A 12,660-nucleotide genomic window follows, 5' to 3' on the forward strand; every position below is an offset into this window, starting at 1 on the left:
CTCTAATTAGGACTCAGTATCCCGGAGGCAGACAGATCTTGCTAGCTGGCTGTTACGGTTTGAAAGCTCAGCAGACCGTTATTGTGCTGTCTCCAGAGCTCACAACCCACAGCTCCTTCACAATACACACACATGCTGTAGCTTTGTCCTTTCAGTAAATCTCTCTAGAAAGCTCTCAGCACTGCTCAAGGCATTGACCCAGGCAGATGACAAGGGCACGCAGGACTCGTTCTCTGCATAGCAGCTCCTGGCTAGCCTGGATCCCCACGTGTTCTCATTCGCCCCCTTGGGGAAGAAATGCAGGACAGCGTCAAAAACACCCAGTCCAAAACAAGAGGTATTTGCTGATCATCTGGCACCTCCATGCTCTCCTAGCTCATCTTCCCCCAAGCACTGCACCACCTCAATGGCTTCATGCTTGAGGTTACTTCCCTGCCCGCGTGTCATCTTCTCTCACGCTATTTATAAATCTCCGCGTTAGTCACTGCACAAGTTCCCTGCTCTCTTCCCTCCTCCAGGTTTTGTCTGCTTTGGTTTGTCTCCACGACATGAGTTTCCTGGGCTGCCTTCCCCATGTGCCAGTAGCACACTGAGGGCAGAAACAACTGCTGGTTAGAATAGGACAGAAACGCTGAGGACCCATAGAGTTAGGTGCTATTTAAGAGACTTGGACAAAGCCATCATCTCTGCCCTGAAGATCTTAAATGGCAAGTGATGTACAAAACATTGTGGGACACAGGCGGGACCTAAAGTCATACACAGTTAACAATGCCACATTGCTAGCCTGAAAGCCTAGCAGACTACAGTGAGTAGAAAAAGATCCCTCAGGAATTAATCTCCAAAAAACACCATTTCTCCTCAGTCCTACCTCATCCTGCTTCACTCATGCAAAGAAAGAGGGCAAATAGAAGACCTCAGTCTTATAAAAGCTTTTTAAAGGGTATTTTATTTACTAGCTTACAGGACTCGCATTGCAAACCCAACACAAGCGCAACGAGCATTTCAACGCTCTGTTCTTCTGGGAAGCCACTAGCTGTTCTCCATCCCTTCCCTCTAGCCCAAAGCACCTGGAGAAGCAGTGCCATACAGCAACCACACAAGAACACCAGATGGTCAGAGCTGGCAAATCCTGACTTTTCAAACAGAAATCCAACTCATCCAAAGTGGCAGAAGCCAGGGAGCAGAGGCTGGCCTTCAGAAATAATAAATCTCACATGTTACATAAGTCTTGGATCCATCTTTCCTCTAAGAAAGTTGAGACTGGAGTATTTTAGTCCCTAGCTGAAGCTTTATAATACAAAGTGTAACTTTAGGTAAAGACAGGAGCTTGTCAGCATCGCTGTAGCATTACAAAGTGGTGCCGGGATTTTGCAGAGATAAGAGCTACACTCATGCACACATACACACACACGTCTCTGTGGCAAAAAAGAGAGCAATCTAACCCAATGACAATATAGAAAAAAGGACAGGAAGTAAGGAAAGATAACAGACAGTGCCACAGGTCTTTGACAGGGACTGTTCGCATATGATCCTAGGCTGACATAGACAAGAGACTACTCCTCTTCTTCCAAAAAAAGTCTTCTGGTCAAATCTGAGACACAGTGGCTATTTGCCATGTTGCCGTCTCTCCAATGGAAACCCATCTGGAAATGAAACCTGGACCCCAAATTGTCATAAAAGGGGAGGCAGGTGGAAGAGTTTGAGTTTGGGAAGCTTGGATAAAGCTTTAATCCATCATTTCTTTAGCAACATCAAAAGCATCTAGAGATCCACAAATGGAAAATCTAGTCTCTTGGACCCTCATTTCAGCACTAGATGAAGTAAAAAGTTCCCCCATACAGAAGGGTAAGTAGTCTCCAGATGCATTCTCTAAGAGCCCTGTATTTTACCAGCATAACCATTGGTCACCTGCTAATAGAGAACTGCAGCACAATACTCAGCAACCCCTAGCCCCTAGCAACCACTAGCAGGGCACACACTGCACATGCTAAATTTGTCTGGAGTGCAAGTTTTAGCTTGACCACCACCTCCAAATGCAGTTGCAGGTGCCTATCATCACTTCTCAACTCTTTGACTACATCTGAAGGGGCTAAGCATGGCAGTGGCACCTCTGTCACCTTAGCACAACTCATAGCAGGCAACTGATAGAGCTGTTGGGACAAGTGTCACAAGCTAGCAGGTACATGAAGAGCTCTTATCTCAAGACGTTTGTCTCAGAAGCCAGGAGCCATGATTCGGCCTTTTCCAGATACAAACATCCCCCTCCAACCCCATGACAGTGTATCCAGTAAGGCTATAAGCTAAAGGCATAAGCTTTGACCATGGTAACCAGCACATCCATAGCTGGTGGAGGCACTGAAGCCATTTCAAATGACATTGCTTTACCGAGGTACAAGCGCACTTCAAAGGAGAACAGGGACCAGCAACCAGCCCTTCTCCCAGAAAAAAAATCTTACCCAGAACCCCAGCAGTCAGGACAGGTGTAAAAGCTTCGAATTTATCGTCCAGTGCTGAAGAGCATCCACCAGCCTCCCACAGCAGTATCTAATCCAGCACCTCCCAGACTCCCAGAGGGAATCAGGACAAAAACAAGTGTTTTCAGTGTAAGAGGGCAACCAAAAGGCACATCTGTCAAACAATACCATCACCAGAAGGCACTGCTGGAGGGTTTAGGAGGAGCCAGAATCCAATACATACAACCAGGAAGGAACAAACTGGTTTTCCTTGGAAAAGATCACCAAGGAAAAATACAGCTGAGAAGGCCCTATAACCTACCAAATGAAGCTTTTGTCCCAGTCCTCTAACTGAGCCCCAACACAGGCAGATGCTATGGGAGCCCACGAGCTTCACCAGCATTGCCACCTTCAGTCTTGCAACAGAAACCTTTCAAACTATTTCAGGCTGCTCTTTATAAAAGAGGTCAGGAGAAGCATAGAGAGAAAAAAAAATCCAATGCGAGTTAAAAAGCCATTCCAGAAACGCAGTAACGCAAGTGCCTTTGCTCTGAATTGCACAAGGCACAACCTACAAGCCTAAAAATCATTCCCTTTTCTCCAAGAACATCATTAGGGGATGCACAGAAACCCACAGCAGAAAGGAACACACAAACCATGCGGCACCTGCCCTCCCCTTCTCCCTGCCACACGCAGACACCCAAGTAATAACAGGGGGCCCGGGAAGAGGCTGGAGTACCACAAGCAAGACACTGCTCAAGAGAAATCAGACTGATAAAATTACCATGCTGATACCATCTGTCCAGAGATCGTTGCTTGGCCGAGATCACAAACTGAATACTTACTTCTCCTGCTACCAGAAATGGATTTAATGGAGAGAAGCAGAAAGTCCGTACCCTACAATCACTGTTCCCATGACATGACATCTGCAGCTTTGAGGTGGAGAAAGCAGTCTATGAATGATTCAAACCTCTGCTGGTTAGCATTACATACAGAAACGAAAACAGGAAGCAAGACAACATACATTAATTATTCAAATTCAGTAACACGCACCAGAAGGAGGAAAAAGGAAAAAGAAGAGAAAAAGAAACAATAAAACACCAAACCCACACAACCCAACCACCTTGACTTTAAAGATGCATCATCTGCCAATGGCTACAAACTTCTTTGAGCCGAATAGTTTGCCAGCCAGCTTGCCCAAAAAGGGAGAGTCCATCTGCAAATACAACAGGAGCATTTTCTGAAGGCTCCAGGATGCCTAATTAGCGCACACTGCATTCCCGAGATACTGGCCTGTAGGTATCCATTACAGACTACGACACATTATTGCTTTCTGAACAGCTTTAAAGAGAGAAAGAAAGAAGAGAGAGAAAGAGAGAGAAAGAAAGAGAATTCAAGTTGCAGATTTAAAAGGGAAGCTCTCTGGGGAGATCTGGCCTAAAAATTTGGATTTTCATCTACATGAGTTAACTCCTCCATCCCTGTGGTCTTAGGGCAACGCTCTGGATCCTGAGCAGAGAGAGGACAGAGCAAGTGGGACTGATCATTTCCATTATACCGCGTCTGCTAAATCTCAATGCTATCATTTTGGCAGAGGAAGAGCAACAACACAAGTCCAGAAGTGTGCTAGGTAAATAACGCGAATGGAGCCACAGAACCCTTTCACACAGCATGGTACAGTCCAAGTCCTTCCTTTTAATCCCCCTTCAGTTTTTAATCCGTCAGCCTCGTTTCATGCAGGTCACGCTATGATCTCGTTCAGCATCTCGGGAAGAATCTTTTAATAGCCCAGAGGCAAGTGGCTTGCAGCACATCCACCAACTCAACACCCCAAAGCAATGTTATAAGCAGTGCTATTCTGGATGCTTGTGTGGTCAGCCAGAGTGCTTTGGGGGAGCTGGGGGAAAGGACAAGAGCTAGTAGAGCAAACGTGCTGGCTCTTGCCTGCATCACCTTGATCTACTACCTCAAGCCTTCTCAGTCACCCTAGGATGGCTCAGTACAAGGCAGCACATGACTTCTTGCTTGAACCTGCCAAGGACTCCTAAACTGGATCAAAAAAAACAGAAAGCCAAAACCTAGCTGAGGATGTTTTAATGCACACTTAATTGTGAGCCGACTGAAATCCATGGGGACGCTGGAGTGCACAAACACCTATTGCCCAGGGGTGAGGAGGACAGTCACAGTCTTCTGCTACATCTCCATCCATCACAACAGGGCTAAAAAGACTTAAAAAAAAAAAAAAATGGAAAGTTTAGTCCCTGTGGGTTTGCACCTGGGGCTAGAGGATCCCGTGGCTTCAGAAGGCCAGATCTGTTGGAGCGGTGAGGGGGATAGCTGAGAAACGTGGTCACCGTCAACGGTCATATCTCACTGTGCTCCCCCCATAACTGGGGATGCCAAGCAGGCCATCTCAGTGGTGGGAGATCCAAAACCATGAGCAGGTCCTAAGCAGAGAGGGTTCAACTGTCCAAAAACCAGGCCCAAGGACACATACCCTACTCACAATGCAAATAAATGCAGAACATACAGACTCCAAGGATGTTTGAGACTTTTTACTAACCTACTTCTTTTAAAAGAAGAGCCTTGACAGATTCTACTGCTTTCTACATTAAAAGCAGCATTTTTCCTCTCACTGGTGACTCATGAGATCACTGTTTATCATGAATCTCTGTATAATTTCAACATCTCCATCTCTTATTACAAATGATATCAAGTTAGTTACGGTTAAAACACTGAGCTGAACAAATAAGTACTTATAATGACTACATGCAAATTTTACCAATTACCCCAATGATATTCTTGTAAGCATTCACCTCACTTGTTTCCCTAATTACACTGGAAAATACTAGATTTTATTTAAATACTTCCTAATAATAGGAGTTAACCTCTTCAAGAGCAAACCTTCCAGGTCTATACACACAAAAAAAAAAAAATACCCAAAAGCACACACACCACACACACAAACACAAATATCTTATTTTTTGCCCAGCTAGAACTGAAATGATTTACAGTGTTAAAATAAACTGTTCTAAATTCTTGCGACTTTCACTGACCCCTTCTTCATGGTTTTCATACCATTCTTTTCGTTAAGATGCGGAATTCATCCAAAAGAAAGTAATGCAATTTCACTTTCCCCATCTTGGAAGACAAAAAAAGGGAGAGGGGAAAATATCCCCATCTGTTTAATAACAGAATAACTCTTATAGAGGGATGTTTGCTACAGCCATTCCCACAGGAGGAAATCTATATGCACGCTGAGCAGTTATTTTCCATGTTTTGTTGGCTCAGACCCAGAGTGTCTCAACTTGCAAGATCAAGACTTAATTTCAAGGCAGGACCAGTAAGAGAACACCTCAGAGCCATGAACAGCTTCAGCCGTGGAGACGTTCCATTTCAGCTACAGACGGCACACAAGTAACAGTTGTGATGAGCCTCCCCAGATCACTGCAGACCTCTTGACGACCCAGTTGGGTTATTCTTCCAACATATTGTTATTCCGTCCTTCCCAACCCAGTATTATTCCATGCTCTGGAAACAGGGTTGAGTTAGAGGCCTCCCACCCAGGCTACAAACATTCAACTTTTTTTTAATATGGACAGTGTACACGCACAAGTGAAAACAGCAGATGTGTTAAAAATGCCAGTTGCTTGCTTCTCTCTCTTTTTTTTTTTTTGCTTGCTGGAAAAATAATCAAAAGCAAAGTGTTCCTTGACACATGCGTGCGTGCGTCTAAATAGAGTATTTTGGATCACAACCGAGTTTGGAAAATTTCTATTGGCAAAACACCCCTGCCCTAAAAGCCACATGGTGCTGCTCCAGTGACAGAAAATACCAGGGAAAAAAAAACAAAGTCTACAGAGCTTATCTTGATCAGTCTATAGGAGTTCCACAGTTACAGCTCCAGCTCTTAGGCCTCTGCAGGGGAACCGCACAGTCTTCCTGATGCCTGACGATGCCAAAAACCCTACGACCACTTCCTAATGCAGGGAGACATCCAGCGGATCCACTTTGATTCACAAAGCGGCAAGAAACAACCCAAATAGTCAGAGATCTCGCTGATGTGTAGCCCCTATGGGTCTGACCTGTTGTTTATTGTTCTTAAGTTTAAAAAAAAAAAATTAACGCTTTGAAACTAGGGCAGCATGTAGTTTGGGGCTGTACACTTCCAGTTAATGAGAATTCAGACTTCAAAAGATAAACACTTCAAAGGGATTACAAAAGAAACTTAGACTTTAATCTCGTTAAATAAATAAGCGCAGTATAGACTAACGCCCTCTGCAATCTAGCTTCTTAGCATTTTCCACACTAAGGGTATATACAATGCCTCACATTTTAAAAAGGGGCTGAAGAAACAGAATAGGACATCAGAAAAGCCTGTACAAGCTTCTTACAGAGCAATAACCAAACACATTCTCTGCTTTCTGCACAAGCTTTACCCTTTGCAATAAAACCTTCTTGCAAGTCAAGGCATGAGGATAAATTCGTAAACCCAACATCTTGACAGCTTTGACTATAGGAGAAGAGCCTTGTTCTCTCCCAAAGCTGAGAAGCAACCAAAACCAGTTATACAGATCTTTCCAATATTAGCAGGACTATGTTTTTTGTTTTGGTTTGTTTTTTTTTATTTAAATCTGTGCGGTGATGGCAGAGGTGGTGGTCACACCTGGCTGACTTCAGGCTCCACCCAGACAGGCACATCTCAGCAGAGCCCTGCCCTCAAGCATGCCCCTGAGGGGACGAGATCACAGTACGCTTATTCTCAGCGAGCAAAAGAAACCTCCCAGTTAGCTGATTTTTAATCCAAACAGCACTTTGTATCATATGTACATGCTCAGAAGAGAGCAGGCGAAAAAGGTACTATGATAAGCATGAGAGTTGATGCCTGGGGTTAAGACAAAAAAAAAAAATCAACTTTTCTTTACCTCAGCAAAGGATACTAGGAATGGAGAAAGCAAAAATAATCTAGTTTATGATCAGTGCAGATTTTTCTTGGTCTCCATTTCTGAGTATCCTCCCTAGCAGATAACAGTAGAGTTGATGAACACCTGCAAGAAGCCCCATTAGCTGTGCCTGCCTGGTTTCTATGTGATTGCACACTAGAAATCATTGCAACCGGCTCAGCTGAGCTCTGCTCCATGCTTAGAAACCAAAAAGCCAACATAAGGTTGGAGGTAGACAGAAAGCACCGAGGACGCCCCACACATCTACCTAGGACACTGCCTTGTCTAGGCTCATCATCAGAATGAGAGAAAGAAGAAATGCATGCAGATCCCTGCACAGCAGAGACCTGTAAGATGTGGAAGAGATTCAAGTCACTTCAGCATATGAAATAATAGGCAATAAACAGGCAAGTCCAGCACCTCCCAGGCCTCCCTGGTAGAGAAAGCTGAGAGGGGGTGCACATTTCAGGATTGATTTTCTAAAGCACAGCAGCTCTGAGAGCTGGCTAACGCAGAAGAGACCAGCTTCCCAAGCCTCTACCTCATGGTTAGATCCTAGAGGTCGAAACAAGAGCTCTGCTCAAAGTGTTTCCTGCTGTCAAGGTAGTTCCCATGCAGCAAACCTGTAAGGTTTACCAAGGGAGAGCTCAAAATTCAGCTTCTCTTCCATCCCTTTGGCTTGTCTCCTCTATGCTACCTGCCCCCCCCCCTTTTTTTTTTTTTTTTTAAAAGCCCTGAGCCCCATCTTCAAGACCTCCACTACTCATAAAAAAATAAAATAAAATAAAAAAATCCAGTTAAACCACAAATAGGTTTTGGAGTTACTAGAAAAAGTGGGAGAAACACAGATGGGTCATGATGGTTTTTCATTAAGAGAAGAGACAATACTTTTTGATCCCCTCTGCCAGTGACCTCCTGGCAATCCAAGCATGAAGAGAATTCATTCCTCTGGAGGCTGATAGAAAGATGGGCAACAGCTTCTGCCAGTGCATCAGCAGTTACTCACAGCTGCAAGTCTCCTAATGAGGTTTTTTGCTCTCAAAAGTAGCAAAGAGAAGTTTCAAGCAACCTAGGAGGTGCAAGACCCTTTTCTTCCTGGCAGAGAAATATAACTATTAGCCACTGCAGAGACAGACAGAGGGAAGTCAAAGATACCCAGACAAGCAAGTGCATTTAAAGTGACATGACTAGAGCTAATCCCACCTACCAGAAGGTGGGATTAGGTGCTGAAGGTCTATTTCCATCACTCTACCTATGACATAGGGGAGGCCCAAGTGGGGGTGCCCATAGGGAACATGTCTCCTGTCTGCAGTGAGATTGGCAACCATCAGACAAAAATCAGCTACTGTTCTGCAGGCAGAGAAACATTAGGTCTTTTCCATTGCTGGAGCATAAAATCTAAATCCAGATGTAAGCAGGGCCAAAAAGGAGTTCAAGGAGGGGAAAAAAAAAAAAATCAACCAAAAGTAATAGAAAGATTAAGAAAGCCAATAAGAGCAACACCCTAGACTTCAACTCCAAGGAGTAAGTTGACACTATAATCACATTTCCTTTATGTAGTGCTTCCTGATTGAGAAATACTACGTGAGTGTTGGCATTGTATCAAGATCACCTACCTTGATTAGAAATACACGAAAAGCGAAACCAGCCCAACTGCTGCATGATTTTAGACTGTGAAAGAAGCTATCTCAAGCCTGTTGAGCCTGTATTCGGTAAACACATGCTAATATCAAAGTGAGGAATTGCTAGGAAGCTGGTGGACTTTAGTGGATGTCAGGTCTCAGCTTTACTGGCAAAGCATGTGCTGACTAAATGGCCTTTCCCTAGGGTTTTCAAGGGGGCCTTGCCAGTATTGCTGGCATCCAGGAAAACCAAACAGAGAAGTTCTTTGTCCTTTAGAAAAATGGGCTTGTCCTATTACAAACAGATTTAAGTCAGGCACCAGAAGATGCTGATAGGTTAAGTCAGAAGAACGCTGAGGACCTCCATGGGCTCCTCTCAAAGCTCTTGTTTTGAGCCCCTTAACCCAATTGTCCACCTGAAGAAAGATTCCAGATCAGCCACTTTGCTAGAGCTTTCCTGCATTCAAGTAGTTTTCCAGCTAGCTGGGATGGTCGTGTTTGAGAAGAGAGAGGGCAGCAGCCAGGAGGTGGTCAGGAGAACTAACTAGTCCGGAGACCACAGAGAGAAACCTCTCAGTTACAGCTGTCACCAACCACAGAAAAATAAGTTAGCTAGAGAGGGTTTTCACTAGACACAGTCTCTAATGCACACATGTGGCACTGAATTCCCCAGGAGGGGTCACAGGTGCTACAGCGCAGGTACGACTCTCTTGGACCATCAGCTCTCCAGGGAGGAAGACAGAGCACGCTAAAAGTCACTGCGGCACATCACTTTAGAGTGGCCGATGGCACCGGCACCACGAGAAAACAGTTAAATAAAAATCTTGGTCTTGACGAGGACACCAGATGTTTGACCTTTTTTGCCTAAAGACCATTCAAGAGAGGATGCACCATGATGCAAACATGGTCTGGGCCATGAAGAAACATCAGCAGAGCTAAGCAGAGGAGAGTGCTAAGGTTAGAGAAGAACGAACACAATAGGAGAAGACAATGAGACAAGATACCAAGGAAGCACAGCTAGATGCTGAAGCAAGCTATGAAAGGGCTCAAGCACAAACCAAAAATAATATATTTAATTAAAACATTTATGGAATTAACAAGATTTTTCTGTGTTTCTCCTCTCTATAGATCCCAAGAGTTTTGCTGTCTTCTCTAAGATAAAGAACAACAGTTTACATTAAGCCTTACCCATTTTCAGCACGTGTTTTTGCTGAGGAATTAAATGGGAACAGAACTCTTTTTGACATACGGTTTCCTTTACAAAAAAAAAGCTTTTCTCCCCCCTTCCCAAACCCCCTTTCCTACTCACAGCCCTGCAGGGTTCACTGTAGTCACACACAAATTGTATTACCTGGCCCTTCAAGAGGCAGTTTTAATCTCCTCTGGAAGGTGTTAGGAGCTAAAGCAGAAGTTCTTGTCAAACATTTTGCTGTAGAGGGTTTGATTCTCTGCTTTCCCCAGGACATGTTCCCTACTGCACCGCTGAAAATTTAGTTTACGCCAGCAGGAAAAGAAAAGAACTGCAAAAACCATGCCAACAGCACTCATCTGAGAATGAGCAAAATGCCTCCACACCCACTGCACACACTTCAATTGAAACAGCAAGGGGAAAGATTGGTTTTACAATCAATACTTTGCACGTCTGCTGTGCAACTGCTATCCAGAGAATTAAGCACGAATGTCTTTGGCTTAATGAGAGGTGGAAAGCCCTAGTTTAATGGATTACAAGCTCTTCATTTCCTATGATTGATTCCTTCCATGCAGCTGCAAAAGGGAAAAAAAACACACACACACACCTACACAGCAGAGAAGAAGCTATATTAGTGAAGCAGCAGACTTGCTCTCAAAGACTTAATGCTCCTTTCCTCCCAAGCAACAACCCTGCACACAACCAATGTGTTGCAAAGCACTGAAGTATCCTCACCAATAAGATCAGCAATAAAAACAACACGCACAAGCTGTTCCCTCTGCATCTTACATGTCCTCTGTAGCTCTCTTGTTCTACAAGCCAGATACTGCTTCAGCTTCATACTCCCAAAGCGTGCATGTTAGCTTGACAAGACCCTAATCACTCCTCCTCATTACAAACACACTGGATATGCCATAACCAAAGTGATCAAAAGTAGAACACAGGCAGCAGGCTCTCATGACACGCAAGACATGAAGAAGCAACCTTCCTCTCCCTGGTTTTGGGGAACTTGTGGCTCTAAAGCCTTTCTCTTCCCTTCCCATTGCCACTGGACTGATTTGGAGCAATTAAGAAAGACCAACTGACACTGCAGAGGCCTTAGCTATAATTCTAGATATTTGGTTTTGGACAGAGAACTCTAAAAAGCCATGGGCAAACTGATAAAGTCCAAGAGAGATCATCACAAACGGTCAGCCTGGATTAGGAGATGAACGTGGAAGGGTTGCTCTGTATGGTACAAGCCCAGGGTGGGAAATAACCAAGCAAAGTTCTCAGCAAAAACAAGAGCATGAAAAAAAAAGATATCAGAAGTTACTGCTTCATGCCTGGGGATGCCAAAAGTTGACATGAGCTCAGAAAGTGCTCCATCCTTGGAGGTTTTCAAGACCCAACTGGAAAAGGCTCTGAGCAACCTGATCTGAGCTCATTGTTGCCCCTGCTTTGATCAGGGGGTGGAGTAGGTACCTCCTAAGATCCCTTTGCCCCTGAGCAGTTCAATGGTCGCATGTTTTAACGAAATATCCAGCATCAACCCCCATGGGAGCCCCAGTTCCCAGCACAACATACACATGCGAGCTTTTCAAGTGACCAGCTACAGCACATCCTGGAAGCCTCCCTCATAAAGCAAGTCAGATGCTGCCACCTGAAGCTGTCCAGTCTGTGATAAGAAAATTCTTTTCTGGGAAGTTGTCAGGATAGATACGCACAATTGACTGTTTCCAATTCATCACCTTCACTACAGATTTTCTGTGTGCTCAGAAACATGGGAACGAAGATAAAATCAAAATGAGACGTGCACACCATCCCATTTCCACCCCCCCCAGTCCTATTTTAAGGCAAATATTTTGATTTTTGCCAGAGCAAGGGTAAAAGTCAACTTTATCCCTTTCTGCTCTAAAGGTGTTCAATAAAGGTTTGTCTCGGGTTCCTAAAGCCTGTTTCCAGTTACTATTATTGCCTTTCCAGTTTGGTATAAATCATACCGCCAAATGCAAGGGGATAGATACGACAGATCACCTCCCACAGAATTTACAAGCTCAAGCTAGACACTGTGCAGCAAATGCAAATAGCATCTAGGGAAACAAGTAGGTAACAAAAGACAGGTTACAACAACCCGATCACATAGTTGCTCAATCCAGGTAAATACTTGCCTTGGTTGCTGATATGAATATTCTTTCAAAACCTAGGAGTCGATCTTTAGAAAGACATGAATGAGGACAAAGTGATTTTACTCTTTACAGCAGCATCCGTCTTTCAGTAGATGGGAACTTTCTCATTTGATTGGCAAGCGAGTGAGATATTCCCAAATGTTCCTTGCTTTCAAAAGAGTATCTTGAAATGCCAGTCAAGGTCATTGCGATTCTGACACATTAGAAATGACGCTGCTAGGGAAGGAAGCCATCCCTCTATCCACAAGGTTTGCTCCCAGAGTTGAGAGATTTACAGTCACTTCC

At 44.2% G+C, this 12,660-nt stretch overlaps 1 protein-coding gene across 11 annotated transcripts in view; it reads right to left on the reverse strand.

The window, feature by feature from the left end:
• The window catches only part of GDPD5 (glycerophosphodiester phosphodiesterase domain containing 5), a 179,389-nt gene that overhangs the window by 117,465 nt on the left and 49,264 nt on the right, over positions 1–12,660 (reverse strand). The window contains exon 1 of one of the 11 annotated variants that reach the window (XM_068930748.1): positions 3,299–3,419. The exons of 9 other annotated variants lie outside the window; for them this stretch is intronic. The gene's annotated coding sequence lies outside the window, so the exon portion shown is untranslated. Of the gene's footprint in view, positions 1–3,237; positions 3,420–12,660 lie in introns of those variants that run through there. One more of the 11 variants, XM_068930747.1, reaches the window with a different exon arrangement.

Source organism: Struthio camelus, chromosome 1 (assembly GCF_040807025.1).
Source record: "Struthio camelus isolate bStrCam1 chromosome 1, bStrCam1.hap1, whole genome shotgun sequence".
NCBI classification, from domain to species: Eukaryota; Metazoa; Chordata; class Aves; order Struthioniformes; family Struthionidae; genus Struthio; species Struthio camelus.